General features: G+C 43.2%; 1 protein-coding gene across 2 annotated transcripts in view; it reads right to left on the bottom strand.

The window, feature by feature from the left end:
* PAK1 (p21 (RAC1) activated kinase 1) overlaps window positions 1-11,214 on the bottom strand; it is a 151,053-nt gene extending 139,839 nt beyond the window's left edge. Inside the window, exon 1 of one of the 2 annotated variants that reach the window (XM_032641290.1) lies at window positions 10,634-11,214. The gene's annotated coding sequence lies outside the window, so the exon portion shown is untranslated. The remainder of the gene's footprint in view (window positions 1-10,633) is intronic. The other variant, XM_032641293.1, reaches the window with a different exon arrangement.
* Window positions 11,215-14,361: the final 3,147 nt, after the last annotated feature.

Here is a 14,361-nt window from a genome sequence, read left to right as displayed (position 1 = left end):
CTCTCCCTTGAGGAATTCCAACATTTAAAATCAACATTGTAGAAAAGGCAACAAATTAAACGGAGGAATGGTCAGAGGTAGGAGGCAAACAAGGAAAGTGATATCACAGAAGGCAAAGCATATTTTAAAGAGGGAGTAATCAATAAAGGCAAATATACTGAGAGGTCCAGAAAGATAAGAATGAAATGGAAATTCTGTGGCTGCTAACAACACAAAAAGAGAGCCATCCAAGCACTATGAGCCTCTCAATGAAAGAACACACCAACACCTCGAGTGGCCATGCAAAAAAAAAAAACCTGAATTTGATCAAGCCTCTAGACACTAACTTACAAATAATGTATAACCAAGGAACTTGTTAAATTATAACAGGGAGATGCAAAATCCAGACAGTGAGAAACTTTATAGGACAACTGGTTTCTTCAACAAATAATCTGAAAGGGAGAAAAAAGAGACTGAGAGGAAATTTAGAGATTAAAGGAAACATAAAAGACATGTCAACCAATCTCTCTTTGTAGCCCTTATCTGTTTCAAACTGTTAAAGAAAAAAAAAACAAAGAAAGAAAGAAAAGTATGACATTTGCACCACAACTGAACATTTTGATGATATTAAGGGATTATGGGAAGGGGAGTGGTGTATGTGTGGCTGCGGTTTTGGGGTTGTTTGCTTTTTTTCTTTTTTTTTTTTTAAGTAGATTTGGCACCATAGGGGTCATTATGGGCCTTAGCACAGCAGCTATGATAAGGTGGGGGGATGGGGGTAGAAGCAGAGTGGAGTAGGCTGCCAAGTAAATGGGAGGTAAGGAATTAGAAGCAGAAGTTGTAAACAGCTATTTAAAGAAGACTAGTATTGAAGGAAAGCAAAAATAGCGCTTAGCTGAAGGCTGACATGGTATCTCAGGAGCGCTTTTGTTTGGTGGAGAAGGGGAAAACTGTTTTCCTTTAAATAAAACATTTCAATGCTGCTTATGATAACCCAGTAGAAAGCAAAATGTCATGACGTAGTGAAGTGAGGTTTCTAAGACAGGACCACAGGAAAGAATCTAAAAGCATATGAAGGATCAGGCCTTTCCTTGAAAGAGAATCATTTCCTTCATTGTAAAAAAAGGAGCGAAGGCAAAAATGGGTACAATCCAAGTAGATTCTCAGATTCAGAAGTAGGAATATAAAGCTTCTGTTTTATTTGTGATAAATGAGACAAAGTGAGGGGTAGTAGAGAAGTGAAAGCACAAAAGAGAAAGTGGGGCTTCCCTGGTGGCACAGTGGTTGAGAGTCCGCCTGCCGATAGAGGGGACACAGGTTCGTGCCCCGGTCCGGGAAGATCCCACATGCCGCGGAACGGCTGGGCCCGTGAGCCATGACCGCTGAGCCTGCACATCCGGAGCCTGTGCTCTGCAACGGGAGAGGCCACAACAGTGAGAAGCCCGCATATCGCAAAAAAAAAAAAAAAAAAAAAAAGAGAGAAAGTGACAGGTGGAGACTGAGGGGAGAATTAAAGATAACCCTGAAGGAAAGCAGCTATTTCCAGAGCTAGAAAATACAGGGGGGGAAAAATAGGCTTTTGGAAATGGGAAATAAGTCAGTTGAACAGACCAACTCCTGAAGAAATCATTAAAAGAAAGGCTGTGGTGGTATTCTCAGTTTGCAAATATTAAATCCTGTCAAGAGCCTATTAGGTCTTCATATCACTTGATCCAGTAATTCCACCTATGGGAATTTATTCTAAAGAAATAAACTCTGAAAGTAAAAAGCTATATGTAGTGTTACAGATAAAATTACAGTGTAACTTATTACAGGGAAAAAAACCTAAATGATTGTGATGGTTAGTTTTATGTCAACTTGGCTAGGCTATAGTACCCAGTAGTTCAATTAAACACTAAACTAGATGCTGCTGTGAAAGTATTTTATAGATACAGTAAACATCTACATTCAGTTGACTTTAAACAAGGGAGATTATCCTTCATAATCTGCATAGGCTTCACCCAATCAGTTGAAAGACCTCAAGAGCAAAACTGAGGTTTCCCTGCTAAAGAATTCTACTGGTTCTGTTTCTCTGGTAGAACACTGACTGATACAATGGTATTAGGCAAATTATGGAATAACATCTTAAATTTTATAATGAACACTACACAGTAACATGGGGGAAATGTTTATAAGTCAAGAAAAAAAAGGCAAACAAATGTAGGTCTACATTGTGATTATAATTATGTAAATAGGTATGTTTACATACAATAAAAAAGGAAACAAGAGTTTATTCATTTGACTGATGGAATTGTGCCTGAATTTTAAATTTATTAACAGTATTACAAAATAGTTTGTTAAATAGAGCTCTGTTATTTTTAATGGAATAAAGTTAGTAACATTGTACGTGTTAAGCCTTACTAGCATTGTGGCCCTATAAAGAAATTGGTACTAACCTAAAAGAAGTCTGCCAATTTTGAAATGTTGCCTGGGAGAGTACTAAAAAAAAATTTTTTAAGGAAACTTCTGGAAAGCAAATATACCTAAAAGGGCTTTAATCCAATGCCATTTTTCAGTAACATTTAATTCTTCAACTCAAATAAAATGAAGAAAGACCCGGAATGGCAAAGTAGCTGGCGATCAGCTTAAGAATTTTCCACATCCTTAGCTAGCACCAAGGCATGCATTCAACTTTGACTCAGGTCAGAGATATTTGTACTGGGCACCTAAATATTTAACACAGTGAGGTTTCGTCTCTCCTGGCCTCTCCCAACATCAGACAATTGAAAGGATTCTTGTATGTTTGCTAAACTTGAGTGAAGAAGTCATATGGACCTCAGTTTGAATGCTGGCTCCACTTTCAAATTCATTCAATCAAAAAACATTTATGGCACTTCCCTGGTGGTGCAGTGGTTGAGAATCCACCTGCCAATGCAGGGGACACAGGTTCGAGCCCTGGCCTGGGAGGATCCCACATGCCGTGGAGTGGCTGGCCCGCGCGCCTAGAGCCCGTGCTTCTCAACGAGAAGCCACCGCAATGAGAAGTACACGCACCACCACAAGAGTGGCCCCCACCCGCCGCGGCTAGAGAAAGCCCACACGCAGCAACGAAGACCCAACACAGCCAAAAATAAAAATAAATAAATTTATTTTTTTAAATGTAAAAAAGGTCTTCCCTGGTGGCGCAGTGGTTGAGAGTCCGCCTGCCGATGCAGGGGACGCGGGTTCGTGCCCAGGTCTGGGAGGATCCCACATGCCGCGGAGCGGCTGGGCCCGTGAGCCATGGCCGCTGAGCCTACGCGTCCGGGAGCCTGTGCTCCGCAACGGGAGAGGCCACAACAGTGAGAGGCCCGCGTACCGCAAAAACAAACAAACAAACAAGGGGGTTTGAGTAAAGACATTCAAATTGGAATTGTGACTATCCGACGCTATTTTAGCTTGCTGGACCCTGGTTACCAACTCCTAGAAAAATAATCTATTTAAATGATTAAGGAAAATCCAAGAAAATGCCCACAGAATCTTAGAGCTAAAAGCACTTTTACAGATCACTTAGTCCAAACTCCCAACTAATAGCCAACATGAGTCAAGTGCTTTACAGCTTATGAATTGCTATGCATTTATCTATGGAGCTCACCTGATCCTCACAACACCAGAAAAGTATTAGAGAGCTACAGTGTATTGGAAGAAGCACAAGCTCAAGAGTCAGAAGGACTGGTCCTCAAACCATAGCTGTGCTGTACAGCCTCAGGCAATTCAATTAACCTCTGTTTTCACTTCTATAAAATGGACATAAAATAATTCCTGTCTTAGCTAACCCAGGGAGTTGCTGAAAGAATAAAGTGAGATGACATTAGTGAAAGTACTTTGTACACTATCCAAAAGGCCATTCATCGTCTGAGCCTTGCTTTCCTGTCTGCTCTTACCACTCCCCACCTTGCACCCCATCCTCTAAGTGTACTAAACTACTCAGAGTTCCCCAAACATGCTCTCAAGCCCTCTAGCCCTTATACCTCTCTCTTTCAGAAAGGTCCTCCTTCTCCCTTCTCTTTCTACCTCTCCCCCACTGTCTTGGTTAACCCCTGCTTATCTCTCAAAATCCAACTTAGGTGTCACTTCCATTGAGAAGGCTTGCCAGACCACCCCTGTTTCAGGTGAACTAGATGCCTTTCCTCTGTCTTCACATAGCACCAGTATATATACCCATGTGTCATTTTTTTTTTCTCAATATAGTACAGTTGTCTACAGACATGTTTCTCAAATATAAACTTAAAGGTAGGGACAAGGTATCATCTATCTGTTTCTTCACAGCCCATGACAATGCCTGAGGCTTAATATGTGTTTAGCAAATAAAGGGACTTTAGATGACAATTAAAACAGTTTTCATATAATAAGTACCAAAGACATTTATGCAAAATATTATAAGGCAGTACTTTTCAAACTTGGCTGCATAACAGAATCATCTATAACTTTTCAAGAATAGAGATTCCAAGAGATTTTGATTAAGTAGACCTGAGATAGAGCCCAGGCAACTGTATTTTTTTTCACATCTTCACAAGTAGTTCAAACCCATAGCCAAAATTAAAAACCACTGCTATACAGAACTGCAGTCATAAAATTACAACAATTGTACCTAACATCTATATAACTTAACATCTTACAATTCATTTTCACTTGTTATTCATTTAATCTTCACAACAACCCTGTGAGTTAGGTATTATTTTTATTTTCCAAATGAAGAAACAGAGATTTAAATAAGGTAAGTGTCCAAGTAGGTCTTTGCCTAACTTCAAGTTTACTGCTCTTCCTTCTACATCTCTCTCCTTCCCAAGAAAAATGATAAATAATATTGCCATAATATACAAAGTACTAAGAGGCAAGGATTCAAATGAGAAAGCCATCCATCCCTTTGTGCAAATCAGGGAAAGAGAGAATAAGGAAAGCTAGGCCTTCAAGATATAGGCAGGCAGATGAGGGTGGAGGCCACACATATACTGTCACTGTCATTTATCACCCCAAAAGATTCAAAAGGCAGATTCTATAAAGGAGAAAAATGTCCTTGCAGCCTCAGTTAGTACTTACACAGTCTGAAAGGGAAAGGGACATTGGAGAGAACTGGAAGTAGAAAAGTGGAAGAAGAAAGCCCCATAAACAAGAATGAATTTCCCAAAGCTGCATGCAAATTACCACACCCTGACTCCATGAATAAGAGCCAAAACATAATGGACTTTTTATAATTAAGACTTAGATAAATTTTAGAGAATTAATCAATACCAAACAAAATCATATTTATGAGGGATCAATGAACCTCTGGTTCTTCCTTGACTTGTTACTACACTATTCCTAAAGAGGGGATAATCTGGAGGATCCTGGCACATAGAAGATTTCTCCCATCTCAAAGACTAGATGGGAGAGTGGAGGAAGTTATTTATGAGAGATAAAGCTCAACACTAAAGCAGAAAAATGTATTACATTCTGTTAATAAATCTACATTGGCAAAGGAAAAGTGAATATTCAGGCACAGGTGACTCAGAACATGGATAAAGTCTGATCCCTCAACTTCAGTAAAGAAGTGTTATCCTATAAGTCTGCAACATCATGACCATCTGGCAGAGTTATCTGCAGAGTTATCTGGCAGACCATCAGCAGTTATTTTGGGGGGGTTCAAACTGTGGACTTCAGTTGGGATTTCTTAGTGAGAAGAGGTTAGAGAGATTAGAAAGCAATCTAAAAGGACATTACTAGTGCCCCAAAGTTTAGCCCGATAGAGTTTAAAAGGCAATATGATATAGCGGCAAAAATAAAGTACATTTAGATTCAAAAAAATGTAGTTTTAAACCAATATTTAGTCATTTGCTAATGATGCGCCTTTGCGCAAGCCAATGGAAATATCTCTTTCACATGGCTGTTGTGAAGACTGAACAAAACGCACCAGGGAGGGGCTTCCCTGGTGGCGCAGTGGTTGAGAGGCCGCCTGCCGATGCAGGGGACGCGGGTTCGTGCCCCGGTCCGGGAAGATCCCACATGCCGCGGAGCGGCTGGGCCTGTGAGCCATGGCCACTGAGCCTGCGCATCCGGAGCCTGTGCTCCACAACGGGAGAGGTCACAACAGTGAGAGGCCCGCGTACCACACACAAAAAAAAATGCACCAGGGAAAGGTGCTATTCTTTTTCCTAATGAATGATAAATGTAAATCCATGTAAGTCTTTCTTCACCAGTCTTTCTATGCACAAAAAAAAGAGAGGAGGCTAAATGAAGAAAGATTTTAATTCTCACAGCAGTACACTTACAAAACATTCCTACACCCGCCATACAGAAAAGTTAAAGCAGCTGGGGTAATGAACATGCCACATAACTGCTGGGATCATATGGATACAGACTGGAAATGAGGTTTGCCACTTACTTTCAACAAAAGCTTAAATGAGTTCCCTTTGCCAGTCTGAGTTTCAACTTCCTTATCCATGATATAGAGATACGAGCAATCTTCTTACATGCTTATTTTGAAGATTGGAAAAAATATCTCCCATAGTATCTGGTACATAACAGTTGTTCAATAATGTAAGTGGCTGTTAATAAGTTTACCACCACCTAACAACCAGCTAACAAATTATACTTTTGAAAAGTTTCTTTACATTCAATGTTTTTTCAGTTGCTTCATAGCTGTAAGCTAGTCAAAGCAACTGTTACTAACCCTATTTTACAGTTAGGACAAAAGGCACAAAGATAAAATTACTTCCATAAGGTCATGCAGTAATATAGAGACTAAATTAAGGTCTCCTGACTTTCTCTGGGTTTTATTACCCACCCCACCCCAAATTATAACATTAGGCCTTAGGAATTAAAATGAAACAGCATATTCTTTTTGATAAACTTAAACTTCTCTCTTTACTATTTAAAAAAAACAAAGTTTTTTCCCTACTTTCTAGTCATGATTTAGAAAGATAAAAAGGGGGGAAAGGAAAATTCATTAACAGAATTGAGAATTATCTCAAATTAGCAACTGCTGATTCTACCTTGATTTTTGTTTTAGTTTTCCCCAATAAAGCCATCAACCTCTTAATTAAAAGATTTTGAAGTCTGCTTATCAAAATGATGCTTGTTTGATAAACGATTCCAAAACTGAGAAAAAAATTAGAAAGCTCTGTCCCATCTTTATGAGTATGCATCACTTTATCCCTCTATTTAATTTCTTCATTTCCACACTTATCACATCATGTTTTAGTATCTTTAACTCCTTAAGGACTTGAACCACATCCTATGGATATCTGAACATCCTGTCCAAGCATGGGACTTGGCATATGGTAGAGAAGGACTCAACAAGTGTTTACAAATAAATGAATCAACAAATGAAGCCAATCTCCCAGAGGGAAGTTAGGAAAGGAGAAAACTGGATATGGTATCTTAGGGCTAATAAGAAAGTGAAAGAAACAAAACATTTTAAGAGCTTCACAAGGAAGAGAAACCTTTGTGTGGAGTCAAACAGGCCCTTGTATGGCTTTAAGCATCACTAGAGAAAGACAAAAACCACAGGAGATCAGGAAGAGATAGTTTCAAGTTAAAAGGTTCAAAATTAGGGTGCTTATTTAAACTTGCAAAACCACTTGCAAGTTCCCAAGAAACAATCCTGGCCTAGGATATTTTAAGAGCAATTTTAAGGTCCTGGCTGAAAGAAAAAAAAAAAAAAATCCTCCAGGCTTCGGTGGAGAAAGACAGATGTAAAAGGGAAGAAAAGCTCAATCTAAAATAAATCCCCCAAAATGTTAGAATCCACTTGGCTTTGCATATTGGAGTGTGGTTCCTCTTCCTACTGAGAACTATTCTTGAATAAACCCCCAACGTAGCAGCTGGCAATAAATGGGATTAAATCATTTTTATATTATTCATTCAACAAATATTTGAGTGCCTGCTATATACAGTCACTATTCTAGGCCTTGGGATTAAAGCAGTAAATAAAACAAAATTCTCTGCTTTCAGGAAGCTTTCAATCAAGTGGCAAAAATAGATGATATGGAATGGAATGGAGTATAATAGGATAGGATGGAATGGAATGGAACAGAATGGAATAGATGGAATGGAATGTCAGGCAGTTTGTACCCTGGAAGAAAAAGGAGGGAGAGGGGAGGAGGGGAGGTGGCAAGGAGCTGGTCTTACCAAAAGCAGATCTTTTAACCCAGTGATTCTCAAACTTTAGCAAGTATCAGAATCACCTGGAGGACATGTTAAAGCAAATATTTGGAGTCCCCAGCCCTACAGTTCTTCGTTTGTAGGTCTGGAATGGGACAAACAACTTGCAATTCTAACAAATTTCCAGATTGTATTGATGCTGCTGGTGCAGAGACCACACTTGGAGCTAATTATTCTAACCCAAAGAATTAGGTAACCTCTAACTCATGGGTCTTGACTTGCTTCTTTATTCATACATTCATTTCAAACACTTATTCACTGCCAGAAGCTTTGCTAGGCACTAGAACTAAACAGATCCTGCCCTCAAGAAATTCACAGGTTCATGGAAAAGACAGGCACAAACTCAAATATTTGCAATAGAGAGCTATAGAGACCTCTAAGAGTGGTCTGTACATGAGCCAGAGGGTGGAAGAGCAACTCATTCTATGGAGGTAATAGGAGGAGAAACTAAGGGACTGCTTCCCAGAGGTCCAACAAGCACTTCTCCACAGGCAGGTACAGGGTGGCATTCCAGGCAGAAAGAACAGCACATGCAAAAGCAGAGATGAGAAGAGAGTGGCAAGGGAGTTATAGAAAGTGAGGCTGCAAAGGCTGGCAGTATTCTAATCTCTGAGAGCTTCTTACTCATGTCAAAGTGTATAAAATTTTATCTTTAGGCAATGACTAGTCGGGGTGGGGATAAATCACTGGGTTTTGTTTTACAAAGATCTCTCTGGATACACAGTGCCCTCCTTTTAGACAGCACTCCTTCCTCCAAACCTAGCACAGGGCCTCAAAACATGTGCTTAGTAAATGTATACTGAATTGAACTGAACAAGCTCTTTGTCAAGTGCTATTTTATAGATGAGAAGCAGGTCACCACCTTCCCTGAAGGACTCACTTTGGCCAGGACAAGACCTGAAAAACAGGTCCAGCAGCCTCAATTATTGCACACTACTCCCTGTACAACTGGAGTACAGACTAGGGAAAGCCTTCATTGTTTACATGTCCACCTCACCCGCTAGACTTTGAGCTCTTTGAAGACAGGGAGTGTCTTAATAGATTCTAAATCCCCATAGCCCTAGCAGGAGACCTGAAACACAGCTCTCCAGACTCCAGTAACGTCGGGTAAATGAATGACTGAATAAGCAAATTTACCAGATAGACCCATGAGCTAATGTAGGTAAGCTTCAGCGAATGTTTCAGGGTCCATCATTCCAAAACCCCTTCTGAGAAGCAGAGTTTCTAGTTGAGGTGAGGTGGATTTCATATACACCTGATTTGGGATTTCCCAAATAGGAACAAAAAAATGTTACAAGTGCTGTGGTAGAAATCCTACCAGGCCTCTGAGGGACCCAGTGAGAAAGTTTTGCCTGAGAGGAGTATGGGGGCGGATGCCAGCAAAGACTTCACACTAGGGGTAGTGGGGTGGGGGGATACTTCAGTAGAGTCTTGAAAACTAAGTAGGTGGTAGACATCTGCCTGTTTCTAGGGCACAAGAGCAAACTCCTGGAACTTTAAGACTGGACGTCACCTGCTCAAGGTCACACAGGAAGTAGATGAAGTCATAAGGTAAGACCAATGAGGAGGCATCTGTGTACTGTTGACTCCTGTTTTCTCCTGATAAAGTTGAGAGAGAGAACCCAAAGACACAGTAGGCAAAATTAAAGATTTTTCTCAGGAACAGCTCTTAAAATAAAGGCTAGACTAGTGGATTCGAATTTTTATTGGTAACCATAGTACTAACCCTTCCCTTCACCTTTCACAGTTCGGGGGGGCGGGGGGGGAGCATAAGACAGTTACCCAAAGGGCTTAACAAACAACAAGCACTTTGCTCCCAACACCCACAAACACCCAAAACTTCCCAAGTATTCTTCCAAAACACTCCCGGTAATGTTTGCTGTGAAAATATTCAATACAGTAAAGACTATAATAATCACGTCTTTTGAAATGGAATAATGAACATAAAGTAACTCCAATTCTCCTTTCCCCGTTTGTTTTTAACTCCACATGTTACAGAGTATTCCCGGGGTGGGGGAGGGGCAGCACAAGTCAAGCACTATCCACTCGTATTTTTCAAGGAGTTCAACTCTATAGGTGATTCCCCACCACGGCCTGGACAGGGGTGATTTTTTCGTGCACAATGAATCTGACGCCGCCTTGCTAGGCTTTCCCGTCGCGGGCCAGGGTTAGGATCGGAGGACCACAAAGTTCGGGAGGGAGTCGCTCCCGGGGCCGGACCTGTCGGATCTCCCGTCCCCTCCCCTGCCCCTGTCCTCCCCCGGGCCCCTCAGGGCCCCAGGCGTCCGAGACCGGCGGCTGCGCCGGTTAGTACACAGGGGGCCTTTGTTGGTCCGACAGAAGCGGCCAGCCTCGCAGGGGCCGCCCCCGCCTCGCCTCACCTGGCGCCCCCGTCCAACCGGCCCCACCGCGGAGAATGAATGGGCCCCAGCGCCCCACCCCGCGCCGCCCCAGCCCCACAGCCAGGGGTACCGGGCGGGAGGCCGGCTCTCACCTTCCGCGCACGTTCGGCTCGACTCGGCTCCTCCTCCTTCTCCTGCTCGGAGGCGGCGGCCGAGCCCGGGAGTGAGCGCGCGAGTGCACGAGGGGACGCTTCACTTTCTCCCTCCCGCCGCCGCCGCCGTCGCCGCCGCCGCCGCCGCTGCTCTCTCGGCGCCTCCCCACCCCGCTCGCGCCGGGGAGTCCCTCAGGACCGGGCGGGGGTGGGGGGTGGTCAGCGACCGTGGGGGGAGTCGGATGGGGGGGAGGCGGAGGGAGCTAGGCGACTTGTCTGAGGGGATGCGTGCCCCCAGGGTCAGAGATGTGAGGAGCTCGGGTGGCCTCTGGGGGAGGAGGTGGGGAGACAGAGAGTTCTTTGAGGGGCTCTCGCGAGCGCGGGGCTCCTTGAAAGAGGGGATAAGAGTCTGAGGGAAAGCGTCTGTGGAGTAGGACAGCAGAGCCGGGGAGGGAGGGGGCGGGTAGGCGCGACAGACGATTAGAGGGGGAGGGGGGAACCGTGAGGGGGCGTCTACGGTGCTGCAGACACCTTGGACTCTAGATGCAGCTGCAGCCGCTGCAGGGCCGTCTCCCCAACCTAAGCCAAGCTATTGTACGCCGGCCCCCTGGCCGACCGCCTCGCCCACCGGCCCCCGCCCTTTCCCCCGCGAGGCTTAGGCGCCGGCGTTGCCCGGCTCGGCCCGCCTCCCGCAGGTGGGAGGGGGCGGGGAGGGCTGGACAGACCTACGTGAGCGAGGCCAACCGGGGTGGAGGGGGGGCGTGGAGCAAGCTCCTCGAATGACGTCATCGGTGCATGACGCAAGAGGCTGGGGAATCACCCGGCCGCCGCGTGACGTCATTGCGCCCGCGTCTCACCTCGAGCCCCGCACACTATACAGGGGCAGGCTCCTTGGACGCGGGAAGGCTTTGGGACGGTTTCTGGGGGCGTTAGTGGTGTGTCGAAGAAGATGGCTCACCCCCCAGTCTTATGGTCCTCTTCAGGTTATAAAGCACCACGGCATCTGCTAGCTCTTTGCCAAGCGCTGAATTGGAAACTACCCCATCTCCTGGGACCTCAGAGCCAGACATTTATTATACTGTTTCTTTTTTTTTGGAGGGGGTAAGGGGGTAAAGAAATGATAATGGAGGTTTCAACTGCTGTTACAGACAGAGAAGAATGGGCTTCTTTTCCCGCTTTTCTCCTACCTGAAGGCTACATTCAACGCAAAGCTTTTTCCTGAGCTTGGGTTCTGTATTTCCCAGTGCCTCTTCTATTTTCCAATGCAGTGCTTCCATACCCCACTGTACCTCAAATTCCACATGACCCAAACTGAAACATTAGTGACGAAGGGTTTGGAATCAGATTGCTTTGCTTCAAATTCCAGCTATACAAATGTTAGTGACAGGACCTTAACATTTCTAAGCCACAATTTCTCTATACGAGTGTGTCTTAACTTGATCTCTTTAAGCCTCAGTTTTACCATAATAATAGCAAGTGCAATTTAGCATGTATTAAGCCCTTTGAAATGTTGGCTATTCCTACTACGTTTTTCCCCCAAGCTTGCAACTCACGTTACTTTCTGGTCTTAGAGAACGGACTGCCATCCAGCAGTCCACTGACGCAGAAACCTGAACATAGCCCCCCATTCTTCCTCTCTCAACACTCTTATCAAATTGGTCACCAAGTCCTAACTATTTCTCAAGTCCTTGCCCTTCTCTTCACTCACTACCATCACCTAGACAAATGGAGCAGCTTTCAGTCTCTCCAGATTCAACCCATTCCTACTGGTGACCAGAACGTCCTTTTAAAATCAGAGATCTGATGTCCTCCCCTGTTTAAATACTCTGAAAGGGTTTTGTTGCTTTCAGGATAAAATCTAAACTCCTTAACTTGGCACTGTACAACCTTGGTGCTTACACCAGCCTTTCTAGCTTCATCTCACATGGTATATCTTTTGTTCCAGCCACACTGAAATGATACTTAATGTTCTTTGAACACACATTTCTTCATGTATCTAGCCCTTCTCTCTTTATCTCACTGGCCAACACCTATTCATTCTACAAAGCCCAGCTCAAATGTCCTTTTCATTTGTTCATTAAACTAATATTTCTTAAGTTTCCCTGAGCCTTCACAATGCTGTAATCTTATAATACTTCCATGCCTTTAATGGCATGTAGCAGACAGCATAGTAACTTTCTTTGTGTATCTGAGGCCCTGAGCTCCTTGAGAGCAAGTCATATGCCTACCCGTACTATCCATATCCCCAGTATCTAGAATAGTGCCTGACATATAGTAAGAATCAGTGTTATGAAAATGTGTTTAATAAATGCTCACAAAGTACTTACCTTGTGCCAGATACTGTTCTAAGCACCCTCTCTTTTAAACCTCTAACAACCCTTTGAGATAGACTACTGTTATCCCCCCATTTTATTGGTGAGGAAACTGAGGTACAGAGGGGTTAAGTAACTTAACCCAAGATCATAACCCAGTAAATTAATTCTAATCTAAACTGTTTTTGCATGGTCTCAGTGGTGGGCAGAATAATGGCTCCCTAAAAATGTTCACCTCCTAATCCCCAGAGCCTATGAATATATTACCTTCAACGACAAAAGGGATTTTGCAGGTGTGATTAAATTAAAGATCTTGAGATGAGGAGGTTATTCTGGATTGTCCAGGTGGATTCAGTGTAATCACAAGGATCCTTAAACGTGGGAAAAGTAGGCAGAAGAGTGAGGAAGAGGTAGATTAGACTACGTAAGAGGTCAGATGTGAGATGTGATTCAATGTGAGGAGTACTCCATCTACCTTTTGAAGACAGAGGAAGAGAGCTACCAACTAAGGAATAAAAACAACTCCAAAAGCTGGAAAAGGCAAGAAAACAGATTGTTCCTTGGAACCTCCAGCAAGGAACAGAGCCCTGCCAACACTGTGATTTTAGCCCAGTGATACTAATTTCAGACTTCCGGACCACAGAACTGTAAAATAATGAATGTTTGCTGTATTAAGCCACTACAGTTTGATAGTTTGTTACAGCAGCAATAGGAAACTGACACAGTCTCAAGTCAAGGGTGACTGCTTATGCTAACAAGTGGGAAGGGGTCCTTGTTAGAGGTGCCAGGTTCTCAGTTGCATCCACCCAAATATCTCCATCCCAGGCCTCATCCCACTCCCCACAGGAACGCTGACTTTAGCATAAGAGAACAGTCAAGGGGTCTCTGAAACCCCAACTATTACATTCTGGGCCTGATTTTCAGCACAATCTGCTCTCTAGCTGCAGGAAAAGAGGGTTTTTTAAAAATCTTCCATGTAGGTCTTCTGGATCTCATACATGTCCTGAATTGATAGGTGGATGACCTGAGCCTGAATTTCTCTTTCTTCAGGGCTTTTAAGATAGTTCCAGTCAATTCCATGAATTATAATTAACATTACTCCCATCCCATTCAAGTGCTAGAGCATGCATTCTCAATAATGACAATATCAACCTCCAAGGAAGTGAAAACTTGTTCTTAGTTGGGCAAAACGCATCTTAGATTTTATAATGGTTTGTGTCCTCCAAAGCTCAACCCTATTTGACAAAATCTTATTCCTTAGTATTTCATTTCCCTGGCTAGGGATAATTTATTGAGTTATAATTGATATACAACATATTATTCATTTTAGGTGTACAACATAATGATTAGATACATGTATATATTATGAAATGATTGCCACCATAAGTTCAGTTAACATCCATCACCATATACAGT

The sequence above is a fragment of the Phocoena sinus genome, chromosome 8 (genome assembly GCF_008692025.1).
Source record: "Phocoena sinus isolate mPhoSin1 chromosome 8, mPhoSin1.pri, whole genome shotgun sequence".
Lineage (NCBI taxonomy): Eukaryota > Metazoa > Chordata > Mammalia > Artiodactyla > Phocoenidae > Phocoena > Phocoena sinus.
The sequence above is the reverse complement of the archived record's forward strand: the minus strand, read 5'-3'. Positions and strand labels throughout refer to the sequence as shown.